The following is a 12,534-nucleotide window of genomic DNA, read 5'->3' as shown; positions in this document are numbered from 1 at the left end:
TCAGGCATGCCTAAAGTGCTAGAAGAGGGACTGTTATGGGATAGAAACTCATTAAAGGTTAGCTTGTCTTCTGGTTCCTCTCTCCCTGTTAACCGCTCTGCGCAAATGCCTCCAGTCCTTGGAAATTTTAGAGCCAGATGAGAAATCGAAGGACAACTTACAACATTATAACATATATTGTGAAAACCTTCAGCTAAAACATTTGGCAAGTGAAGTGTTTTGTGAAAAGGCAATTTACATTGACAATTTAGACTGATATTTTTAATGTTAAGAATTTCATTACATTTCACAGTACCCTTAGCACACAAACACTCACGTCGACAAAGTTTTCTTGTTGGTTTAGTATTACCAAAATTTCTATTACCTCATCCCTTTTACCATACAAACTTACTCCCTCTAAAAATCTCCAAGACTTTATCATTTCCACTTTTTAAGAAACACATTCATACCTCTCTTCCATACTTTAGATATCTTAAGAATTTCACTGTTGGGAAAATGCCCAGCAATATAAAATCATATTTGAACAATCTCTGTAATAGACAATAATTCATGATACCTACAATCCTACTTATTAATTAGCTAGAATAATTACTTACTGGGCGGTGCCGCGGCTCACTAGGCTAATCCTCCACCTGCGGCGTCAGCACCCCGGGTTCTAGTCCCGGTCAGGGCGCCAGATTCTGTCCCAGTTGCTCCTCTTCCAGGCCAGCTCTCTGCTGTGGCCTGGGAAGGCAGTGGAGGATGGCCCAAGTGCTTGGGCTCCTGTACCTGCGTGGGAGACCAGGAGGAAGCACCTGGCTCCTAGCTTTGGAATGGCGCAGCGAGCGTGCCGGCCACAAAGCTCAGGTCGTAGCGGCCACTTGGGGGGTGAACCAATGGAAGGAAGACCTTTCTCTCTGTTTCTCTCTCTCTCTCACTGCCTAACTCTGCTTGTCAAAAAATAAATAAATAAATAAAAATAATTACTTACTTTGGCCTATTCAGGCAAATAAACATTTGCAACATTGTATATGGGTTCTTCAAATGGTTCATAAAATTTTCATTGAAAATGTGTTTACTTTGGTGCAAGAAAATTTTGAAATGTGTACACAGTTTTTTTTATAACATGCATTTCTATGAACTTTTTGAAGACACGTCTAATTTGTCTGGATTTTAGGTATTTTGGCAACAAAATAAATATACCTGTTATTTTCATTTTTCATGAACATATTGATGTGGTCTCGTATCATTTTACACTATTACCAGAGAGAGAAAAGAAAGAGAAATTGGCTCAAACTTCTTTTTCCACACAAAGCACTGCGAATGTAAAAGGCAAAAAGCAGAAAAATAAAAGGAATTGAAAACATTTGTTACAATTTCATATCAGGAATACAAACTCTTAAGACAGAAATCCTTCTTAATTATTTGTAAATCTACTCCTAAAGTTTTAATGTAAGTATTTTCTAAACCAAAATTGAGTTGTCTTGAAAAGTTGAAATGAAAAATTACAGTATGGCAGAGTGAATTACATTTCACAACTAGATTGCTGACCGAGAGTGTGCAAACTGTCCTTTTATGTCAACAGTACAAGGAAATCCTCGACTTTATTTAATGTAGCATATGCAAAAAATGGCTATCAGTTTTGAAAAAAAAAAAAAAACCAGGGAAATGAATTCTTGTGGAATGCAATTTTATAAAACAAAACTTTCATAAAATCAAAAGAACTGTAAAACTTTTTGAGAAATAAAGTTCCCCTTTAAAAGTCACCAAGAAACAATTGCATTCCACAAGAACACACATGCTTTTGCGAGCGCTAGCACCACACACACACACACACACACACAGAGCAGGTAATGGTCACGTACCTGAGTCCCTGCCATCCACATGGTAGACCAGGCCCCTGGCCTCAGTCTGGCCCAACATGGCAGTTGCAGCCATTTGGGGAGTGAAACAGTTGATGGAAGATCTCTCTCCCTCTCTCTCTCATTCTTTATTTCGAATAAATAAAATAAATAAGAATTTTAAGAAACCAAACTCTGCAATTTTTATATATTTATTTAAAAGTCAAAGTTACAGAGAGAGAGGGAGAGACAGAGAGACTCTTCCATATGCAGGTTCACTCCCCAAATGACTGCAGCAGCCAGGGATTGGCCAGTCCAAAGCCAGGAGCCAGGGGCTTCATCCGAGTCTCCCATGTGGCTGCAGGTGCCTGATACTTGGACCATATTCTGTGGTTTCCCAGGTGCATTAGCAGGGAGCTGGATTGGAAGTGGAACACTTAGGACATGAACCACCACCCATATGGGATGCTGGCACCGCAGATGGCAGCTTAACCTACTAAGCCAGAGCGTTAGCTCCAGGTGAAATTTTTTGATTTCCCTATTCCTAGGTATACAGCAGGTCTTACATTCTAATAGCACTATGTCACGAAACAACCCCGCAACACAGCACGCTTGACAGTTTCTCCTCTGTTTAGAGTTACAGGAATTCCCCTCCTTGGCTGAGTTACAACAACATTCTATTAACACTTATTTTGCAAAGCTATAAAATGCTTTGAACAAGAGAAGGTACTTAATGGGCCACTGGTTACAGTCATGTCTGAACTCTCACAATGACAAAGAGGACTTTCTGCATGACTGTGCTTTATTCTTCATGATCCGCAAAGTCAACACCGGACAAAGGTAAATAAAGTTCAGACAATTTGTAGACTTGGACCAACATGAACACACACAAAAAACCAATATAATAGGCCTTGAAGACTTATATTAACTCTGTTACTGAAGCTTTCGTCAAAGTAAACTAATACAGTAGAAGAAACCACGAGGCAGATTAAAACTACATATTTTGCTTATGCCGAAGAAAAACAAAACAAAAACCCTGAGATCAAAGGTATTCCTAAATTTATATACTCTCATTTACTCTTCCCCTTTTAGAGTTCAGCTCAAGAACCCGCATAAAGTTTTCCTTCAACTATGCCACCCACGGGTGGAAAGCAAAATCTGATATAAGAGAAAATCTGAGACCAAATTACACAGAGAGGCCTGGAAGTAGACACCTGAGCACTGGTCCCATGTGCCTCCCGGCCCCAGAAGCAGTCAGACAAATCCAATTCACTTCTCTATCCTTTCATTTCCTACAGCAAGAACAGATCAAATGCTATCCACTGCCAACTTCCTTGGGGGTTTGAACTTGGGGGAGAGGGGAAAACAAATAAATGAAGTGAACATATTCAAACCATAATTCTTTCCATGTGAGCCTTCTCTAGTCAATATGGCCAGGCCCTAATACCACATTACAAGGATATTTTTAACATACAAGTAGACAATTCTGTATCACGTCTACCTATTCACCAACTATTTTATGTGCTCATACATTCCTCAAATGATTTTATTTATTTATTTATTTGACAGGTAGAGTTATAGACACTGGGAGGGAGAGACAGAGAGAAAAGTCCTCCCTCCCCTGGTTCACTCCCCAAATGGCCGCAATGGCTGGAGCTGAGCTGATCCAAAATCAGGAGCCAGGTGCTTCTCCATGGTCTCTCATGTGGGTGCAGGTGGAGGATTAACCTAGTGGCCATGGCGCCGGCCCCCAAATACAACCACTTTTTAAGAGTACTATTTTTTTATTTTTTAATTTATTTTTGACAGGCAGAGAGAGACAGAGAGAAAGATCTTCCTTCCATTGGTTCACCCCCTAAATGGCAGCTGTGCCGGTCCAAAGCCAGGAGCCAGGTGCTTCCTCCTGGTCTCCCATGAGGGTGCAGGGCCCAAGCACTTGGGCCATCCTCCACTGCCTTCCCGGGCCACAGCAGAGAGCTGGACTGGAAGAGGAGCAACTGGGACAGAATCCAGTGCCCCGACCGGGACTAGAACCCGGGGTGCCGGTGCTACAGGCAGAGGATTAGCATAGTGAGCCATGGCGCTGGCCAAGAGTACTATTTAAAAGATTAGCTATTTTGGGGGCCGGCACTATGATGCGGCAGGAGAAGCCTCCATGTAGGACACCAGCATCTCATATAAGAGCGTTGGTCCGAATCCTGACTGCTCTACTTCTTCTTCTTCTTCTTTTTTTTTTTTTTTTTGACAGGCAGAGTTAGACAGTAAGAGAGAGAGAGACAAAGAGAAAGGTCTTCCTTCCGTTAGTTCACCCCCCAAGTGGCTGCTATGGCCGGCGTACTGCGCCGATCCGAAGCCAGGAGCCAAGTGCCTCCTCCTGGTCTCCCATGCAGGTGCAGGGCCCAAGCACTTGGGCCATCCTCCACTGCACTCCCGGGCCACAGCAGAGAGCTGGACTGGAAGAGGAGCAACTGGGACAGAATCCGGCGCCCCGACCGGGACTAGAACCCAGAGTACCGGCACCACAAGGCAGAGGATCAGACTAGTGAGCCGCAGAGCCAGCCTACTTTTTCTTTTTAAAAAAAAAAAAATATTTATTTATTTATTTGAGAGGCAGAGTTGCACAGAGCAGGAGAGGCAGAGAGAGAGAGAGAAAGTCTTCCATCCACTGGTTCACACCCCAAGTGGCCACAACAGCCAGAGCTGTGCTAATCTAAAGCCAGGAGCCAGGAGCTTCTTCCAGGTCTCCCACATGGGTGCAGGGGCTCAAGGACTTGGGCCATCATCTTCTGCTTTCCATGGCAATAGCAGAAAGCTGGATCAGAAGTGGATCAGCCAGTACTGGAACCAGCACCCATATGGGATGCTGGCACTGCAGGAAGCAGCCTTACCCCCTACACCACAGTGCCGGCCCCTGAAACATTAGTATTAACTGCCTGGTATTTTACAGCAAATATTTGTCAAATGCCAGTCCTGACTGCAGACTGTGCAACAGGAACCTTATAGGCCAAGGACTGGGATGAGCCTTTTACGTGGGGAAGAAAAGAATACTGCATCCAGCCAAGCTCTCCTTCAAACACTAGAAATAAACATTCCCAAGCAACAAAAGCTGAGGGCGTTATTACCACCAGACCAACCTTATAAGAAGGGCTAAACCAAGTTCTTCAAACTGAAAGAACGAGATGCTGAAAGTAAGAAAAACATAGCAGAAAGTAGAAAAGTCCCTGGTAAGAATATCTATTCAAATAAATTCAGAATGCTGAATCCTGTAAACACGCTGTGTAAATCATTTCTATCTGAACTGAGAAGACTTAAAAATTATTAAAAACTACATTAAAATATCCATATCCAGAGACAGATAATATTAAATGTCGCTCCCCCTCTTCGTGGAGGAACGACACAGGACCCTGCGCTGTTCTTTCGTCTGCTCGGCCCTCCCCGGGTTTGCTGCTGGTTCTTCCCGGGTTGGCTGCCGATCCTTCCACCTCCGTGGAAGGGCGGTTCCCCCTGCCACCTTCCCCACTTCCACGGGGGAGCGGCACACCGCCGGCCGGCTCTCTCGGGGGCTGCTCAGGTGTTCCTTCAGATGTTCCCCTTAGATGTTCCTGGTGCATGTTGTCTCTCTCCTCCTTGATAGTCCTCTTCCGCCAATCCCAACTCTGCTACCCACACGCCGAGTATGCTGCCCTCCTCCAATCAGGAGCAGGTCCTGCTGTTTATTGGTTGAACTGGAGGCAGCTGTGTAGAAGCTGTTTCTCCCTTCTCAGCGCCATATTGTGGGAGAGCAGATGCATAGAATAAGTCTTAATTCCAGTAACTTAGTCTAGTCCGAGTTGCTCCCCACATTAAAGAAGACAAACGTAACATCAAAAGTTCAAAATGTGGGAATGTGGGTAAGCGTAGAACACAAATGTGAGTTCTTCAATAGGATCATTTATATCTTTCTTTGTTTGTCTCTGCCTATCTGTATAATCAACATTAAGTTGTTATCAATTCAAGGTAATTATTATAGCCTAAAGAAGTCTTTAGTGAGCCTCAGGACAATCACAAAGCATGAAACTATAACAAACAACTGACAATAAGAACTAATAAATCAAAATACACCACTAGAGAAAATCACTTACTCACAAATTAAGATCATAAGGGAGAAAGAAAGAAAGGAACTATAATAAAAAATACAAAACAAATGTCAAAGTGAAGTAGGAAGACTTTACCTATCAATAATTACCTTAAATGTCAACAGACTAAATTCTCCAATAAAAAGACATATAGTGAACAAGTAGATTAGAAAATAGGACCTAACTATATGCTACTTGAAAGAAACTCAGTTCACCTATAAGTACACATAGAGAATGAAAGTGAAATGATGAAAAAAGACATTCCACACAAATGGAACACAAAAGAAAGCAAGAAAGTAGATATACTTCTATTTGATACAATAGATTTCAAATCAAACACAATTAAAAAAAAAGACAGGAAGGCCATTATTTAATGATAATGGGCTCAATCCAGAAAGAGGAAATAGCACTTCAAATATGTATATAGCCAATACTGGATAACTGAAATACATCAAACAAATGTTAATATACCTAAAGGGAGAGATAAACTCCAAACAAATACAATAGAGTCTATTAGACTCTATTTTATTTTATTTTAATATCCCACTTCTCATCTAGACAGATAATCAGGAAAGATATAGCACAGGTAAATTTCACATTGGATCAATTGGACCCAACAGACATGCACAGAAATTTCAATCCAACAGTTGCAGAATATACATTCTTTTCAATAGAATATGGAACCTTTGCTAGGATACACCATATGCTTATGTCCCATTATAAGTCTCCAAATATTTAAAAGAACAGAAATCATGTCAAGCATCTTTTCCAACCAAAATGCAATAAAACCTGAAATCCCTCACAAGAAACTTTGGAAACTATGCAAATACATGGAAAGTAAACAAATTACTCCTGAGCAGTTGGTCAGGAAGAAATCAGGGAGTAAATCTAAGAATTTGTTTAGAAGAATGAAGAGGACAACATACCAAAGCCTGTGGTACATCAATAGTAGTACTAAGAGAGGACTTTATAGCAACCAATGCCTGCATTTACTAAAGAGAATATTCTCAAATAAACAAATATCACTGCACCTTCAGGAGCTAGAAAAATAAGACAAATCAAATCTCGAAGTGGCATAAGGAAAGAAATAATAAAACTCAGGCACAAATAAATGAAGGAAGACTCAAAGAAAAAGCAATGAAATGAATAATGTTTCTTTGAAAAGATAAAAAACAATTGATAAACACATAGCTGGACTAAGCAGGGGAAAAACATAGGAGATTCAAATATATATAATTAGAGATTAGATTGGAAATTGTACTATTGACACCACAGAAATATGCAGAGTTGTCAAGAGTTTACTATGTACAAATACATGAGTACAAATTTGATAACCTGGAAGAATTGGGCAAATTCTAGGACCCACACACTTTTACCAGACTGAATCAACAGGAAATACAAGGTCTAAACAAAGCAATAACATGTAGCCATATTGGATCAGTAATTAAATAAATAAATCTCCTGTCAATGAAAACCCAATACCAGCTGGCTTTACTGATGGATTCAACCAAACTTTTATACCGGGGCTAGAACTGTGGCACACTAGGTTAATCCTCTACCTGCAGCGCCGGCATCGATATATGGGCACCGGTTCTAGTCCCGGTTGCTCCTCTTCCAGTCCAGCTCTCTGCTGTGGCTTGGGAAGGCAGGGGAGCATGGCCCAAGTGTTTGAGCCCCTGCACCTGCATGGGAGACCAGGAAGAAGCACCTGGCTCTTGGCTTCGGATTGGTGCAGCATTGGCTGAAGTGGCCATTTGGGGAGTGAACCAACGGAAGGAAGACCTTTCTCTCTGTCTCTCTCTCTCACTGTCTGTAACTCTACCTGTCAAATAAATAAATATGTAAAAATATTTTAAAAAAAAGAATTAATACCAATCCTTCTTAAATTATTTTAAATAAATAGGAGAGAAGGAAATTTTTCCAAATTCATTCTACAAATACAGCATTAACCTTGATACCAAAACCAGACAAGACATAACCAAAGGGGGAAAAAAGCTACACCCCCAGCAGACACTGTGATTCAGTGAGCGGAGCTGACACCTGCAACACCACCATCCCATATAAGCACCAGTTCTAGTCCTCACTTCTCTACTTCTGAATCAGTTCCCTGCTAACATGCCTGGGAAAGCAGTGGAAGTTGGTTCATGTACTTCCTACCCTCATGGGAGACCTGGATGAATTTCTGGGCTACTAGCTTCAGCCTGGCTCAGCCTTGGTCATTGTACCCATTTGAGGAGTGAACCAGCAGATGGAAGATTCTCTCTCTTTCTCTATAACTGTGCTTTTCAAATAAAACAAAATAAACTTTAAAGATAGAAGAAAGCTATAGGACAATATTCTTAATGAACATAGATGCAAAAATCTTCAACAAAATACTAGCAAACCCAATCTCACAATGCATTAAACAGATAATTCAGCATGGTCAAATGAAATTCACTCCAGGGATTCAGAGATGCTTCATCATATGCAAATCAATAAATGTGATATACAACATCAACAAATTGAAGGTTGAAATTAATATGATGATCAACTAAATTGATGCAGAAAAAGCATTTGATAAAATTCAACATTGTTTAATGATAAAACTAACCACATGATGTCTAGATGGAATACATTTGAACATTATAAAGGGCATATCTAACAAGCCATTCTGAATGGAGAAAAACTGAAGGCTTTTTCTCTAAAATCTGTAACAAGGTAAGGATACTACCTACTTTCATAACTTTTATTCAGCAGAGCACCAGAAATCCGAGCAAGAGCAATTAAGTGAGAGAAAAATAGAAAAATAAGAGGATCCAAATTGGACTGGAGAAAGAAAAACTGTTACTGTTGCATATCACACAAACTTATATAGAGAAAATCTCAAAGACTCCAGCATGAAACTTAGAATAAACAAATTCAACAAAGTTGAGGATACAAAGTAAATACAGGAAAATCAGTAGTCTTGTTATACACCAATAGGGAAACATCTGAAAAAGAACTCAAAAAGCTGTCCCATTTCCCGTAGCTACAATAAAATAAAATAAAATACATGTAAATAAATTTAATCAAAGAGGTGAAAGATATACGCAATGGAAATTATAAATAATTGGTAAAAGAAAGAGAACAGGACATTAAAAAATGGAAATACACCCGTGCTAAAGAATAGGAAGAATCAATATCGTTAAAATGTGCATATGACTCAAAGCAATTGTACAGATTTAGTACAATCCCTAACAAAATCTCAGTGACATTTTTTTCACAGAGCTAGAAAAATATTACTAAAACTTGTAAAGGACAAGAAAGACCCCAAATAGCCAAAACAATCCTGAACAAAAAGAACAAAGTAGGAAGCATTTCACTGCCTGACTAAAGTATATTACAAAGCTGCAATCATTATAACAGCATTATATTGGCATAAAAATAGATCCATAGACCAGTGGATCAGAATAGGGATTCTAGAAGTAAACACACATCTATAGGCAACTAATCTTTGACAAATGTGCCAAAGACATACAATGGAAATAATATTGTCTTTTATATAAATAGTGCTTGGAAATTATATGCAAACATGGAAATAGATACCTGGTGCTCATCATGTACAAAAAGCAGCTAAAAATAGGTTAAAGTCCTGAAATTCTGTGACTATTAGAAGAAAACACAGGAAAAACATTTCAAGATATCATAATTAGCAAAGATCTTGTGTATCAGACCTCAAAAGAAGAACAATTAAAAAGAAAAATGAATGCATTTCATCAAAATAAAGAGCTTTGGCACAGAAAAAACATCAACAAATTGAAGAGACAATCTATAGAATGGGAGAAAATACTTGCAAACCAGGCAACCTAGTGTTTCTCCATTAATTAATGGACAAAGAATATATTGTACACACAATAGAATATTACCCATCCATATAAAAGGATGACATCTTGCCATAAGCAGAAATATTAATGGAATGATAGGTCATAATGTTGAGTGAAACAAACCAAGCTCAGAAAGACAAGTGTTGCATGACTGCACACATACTTTCAGTCTAAAGAAGAGGTTATCTCATGGAAGTTAAAAATAGAGTGGTAGCTACCAGAGGATGTGGAGGGAAGAGGAAAAGAGGCATGGATAAAGGTGTCAACCTTTATGGGTATTGAGTTGTAACCTGACTTAAGAATTTCTGGGTTTGTATTGCACAGGGGTGTGGCTATAGATGGTATTGATACATTGTAAATCCCTCTCTCTATATATAAAATCCCTGAAGGATAGGATTTTGGATGCTTTTACCATAAGGAAATGTTAAATGCTTCAAGCATTGTTCATTGCTTCAATACATTATACTTATGGACAAATGTATTTACCTAATTAGATATTGTACAATGCATACCTGCAAGGAAACACAATACAATACCCCATAAATACACACACTACTTTTATGTCTGTTAAAATTTTTAAATAAAAAGTGTCAGTCTTCCCAAAGTCACCAGTTTTTTATTGCATTTATTCTTATTCTTAAATAGCATCTGAGTCAAAGTATATTTGTTGATACACTTGATTATTCCACACACATGCCTAATTTAAACTAATGGCATCTTTTGTTTTCCAAAGTTGATGAGAAAATGGAGCTATTATGGGTCCACTCTTCATAAATTATGAAGACATTAAATTGGTGGGATGTTTCTATAAAGAATTTATTTTTAAAATCTTTGCTGAATCACCCACTGTGTATATTAATTCAAAAAATGCAGGCGGACTGAAAATAGAGTCTCCGTAGTCAATTAACTCCCAGCTAACTCATTTTTCACATGCCTTCTATATTGATACCAGGCTGGAAAAAGGTATCACATTTATTTAATGGATGAAACATTATCCTTCCAGCAAATGTGATTGTTTGCCTACTTCTTGATGGCTCATTCATTCTTTGGCATTTGGTTATGCTAATGGAGCATGCCTGCAGCTTTAGGGACCCAGATGGAATGTGGTGGGCGTATTCCTCTGATGGGTTCCATCAGCCCGGTTTCCTCTGCAAGTGCATAATACATTAGTATTTGGAACATTATTAAGTTCAATCAGTGGTCAAAGTCAGGGCATCGTTATGGGCAAATGTGCACCCTCTCCTCATGCTAATATCTTGAATTCCTAGTCCCCAGTACCTTGAAGTACAACTGTATTTAGAGACAGAGTTGTTGTTTTTTTTTTTTTTAAGTTATTAAGGTAAAATGAGGTCATATGATGGGCCCTAACCCAATATAAATGGGGTCTCACCAGAAGAGATGGCACAAAGAATGGATCGTGTGAAGGCACAAGGGGGAGACAGTCATTTCCACGCCAAGAAAAGAGGGTTCGGAAGAGACATTGCCCATGCCTTGATGTTGTATTCTCAGCCTTCAGAAATGTGAGAAAATACATGTTTGTTAAGGTACCCACTCTGCAGTCCTTTGTTATGGGAGGCCTAGCAATTTAATTAATTAATTAATAACAATAACCTCTTCTCCAGTGCCAGGAAAGGAACGGAGGCAAAAGATTTCAGTGAACAGCCTCATCCTTTAAACGCCTTACTCAGTGATTTTGCCCTTGGTTGTACCAAGCTTTCACCCAAGACCTCCAAGCTGTCTGTCATCCAACATTTGTGTCTGACAACAGAAGCCAAGAAGTGTCACAGTCACGCAGATCAGAGAACTAATAATGTGGAACTGGTCCTTGTAGTCGAATAACCCATTCTTTCCCCCCAGAGAACTTTGATTTCGTAGATTCACAAAAATGAATGTCACAGGTCTACTGTACAAACCAACATATCTACTACTAACAGAATTTTAGGCTAACAAGTTACAAAAAAACTCAAAATAAGAGCTTGTAGCTGAGAGAGTTGGGGAAAAGACCTTAGAAGAAGAAGTGTTTGAAGAAGGGGCAAAATTTTGACAAACATGCTTTTTATATTTCGCAGAGATAATAAAAATAATTCCCAAAGAATGTTGCTTTTTTTCAGACCAACATATTTAGCAAATTACTATATTCATCCTACAAAGGTTTGCCAGCATCTGTGGACTATAATGGTATATTTAAAACTTGACCTAAGAGAAAAAATCATGACTTTTGCAACAATAACAACAACAACAAAAAATGGACACAACATGAAGAAACACATGCCTGAGAGCTATTATTTAGAGAAATAAGTCAGAACCAAAAAGACAAATATCACACGTTTTCTCTGATTTGTGCGAGTTAATATATAGAAAGTGCACAACAAACTTTTACTTAAATTGACACCTTTGGATTGATTATTGTATATAGCCCTCATCTACAGTCCTGCTTAATAATACTCTTTCTACTTAAAAAAATAAAATCTCAGACATTCTGACTCAATAGACATGAAGAGGACTTGGAGAACTGGCTAGCTTAACGAGATCACAGGTGAGCTTGATACTGCTAACAGTGCTTCGAGAAGCTCTGATTGAAAACACTAAGACACAAACAGCAAAGCATGTGACTTGTTATTTGCAGGACTGCGGTGATGAAGAGAGCTTTATACAGACATAGAAACCATTTTCAAAACTACAAACATTTTCTTTTGGTAAAATAGTACTCTATGTTGTAAAAGGTGGGTTTGTTTGTTTTTTGACAGAGTTTCTGCC

The 12,534-nt window shown here is 39.1% G+C and overlaps 1 protein-coding gene across 19 annotated transcripts in view; it reads right to left on the bottom strand.

Annotated features, from left to right (window-relative positions):
• RBMS3 (RNA binding motif single stranded interacting protein 3) overlaps nucleotides 1–12,534 on the bottom strand; it is a 1,620,164-nt gene that overhangs the window by 548,205 nt on the left and 1,059,425 nt on the right. The window lies entirely within an intron of this gene.

Source organism: Oryctolagus cuniculus, chromosome 4 (assembly GCF_051225735.1).
Source record: "Oryctolagus cuniculus isolate XC-2025 breed Fujian yellow rabbit chromosome 4, ASM5122573v1, whole genome shotgun sequence".
Classification (NCBI taxonomy): Eukaryota; Metazoa; Chordata; class Mammalia; order Lagomorpha; family Leporidae; genus Oryctolagus; species Oryctolagus cuniculus.
Note: the sequence above shows the minus strand (reverse complement) of the source record. Positions and strands in the feature narration are given on the sequence as shown.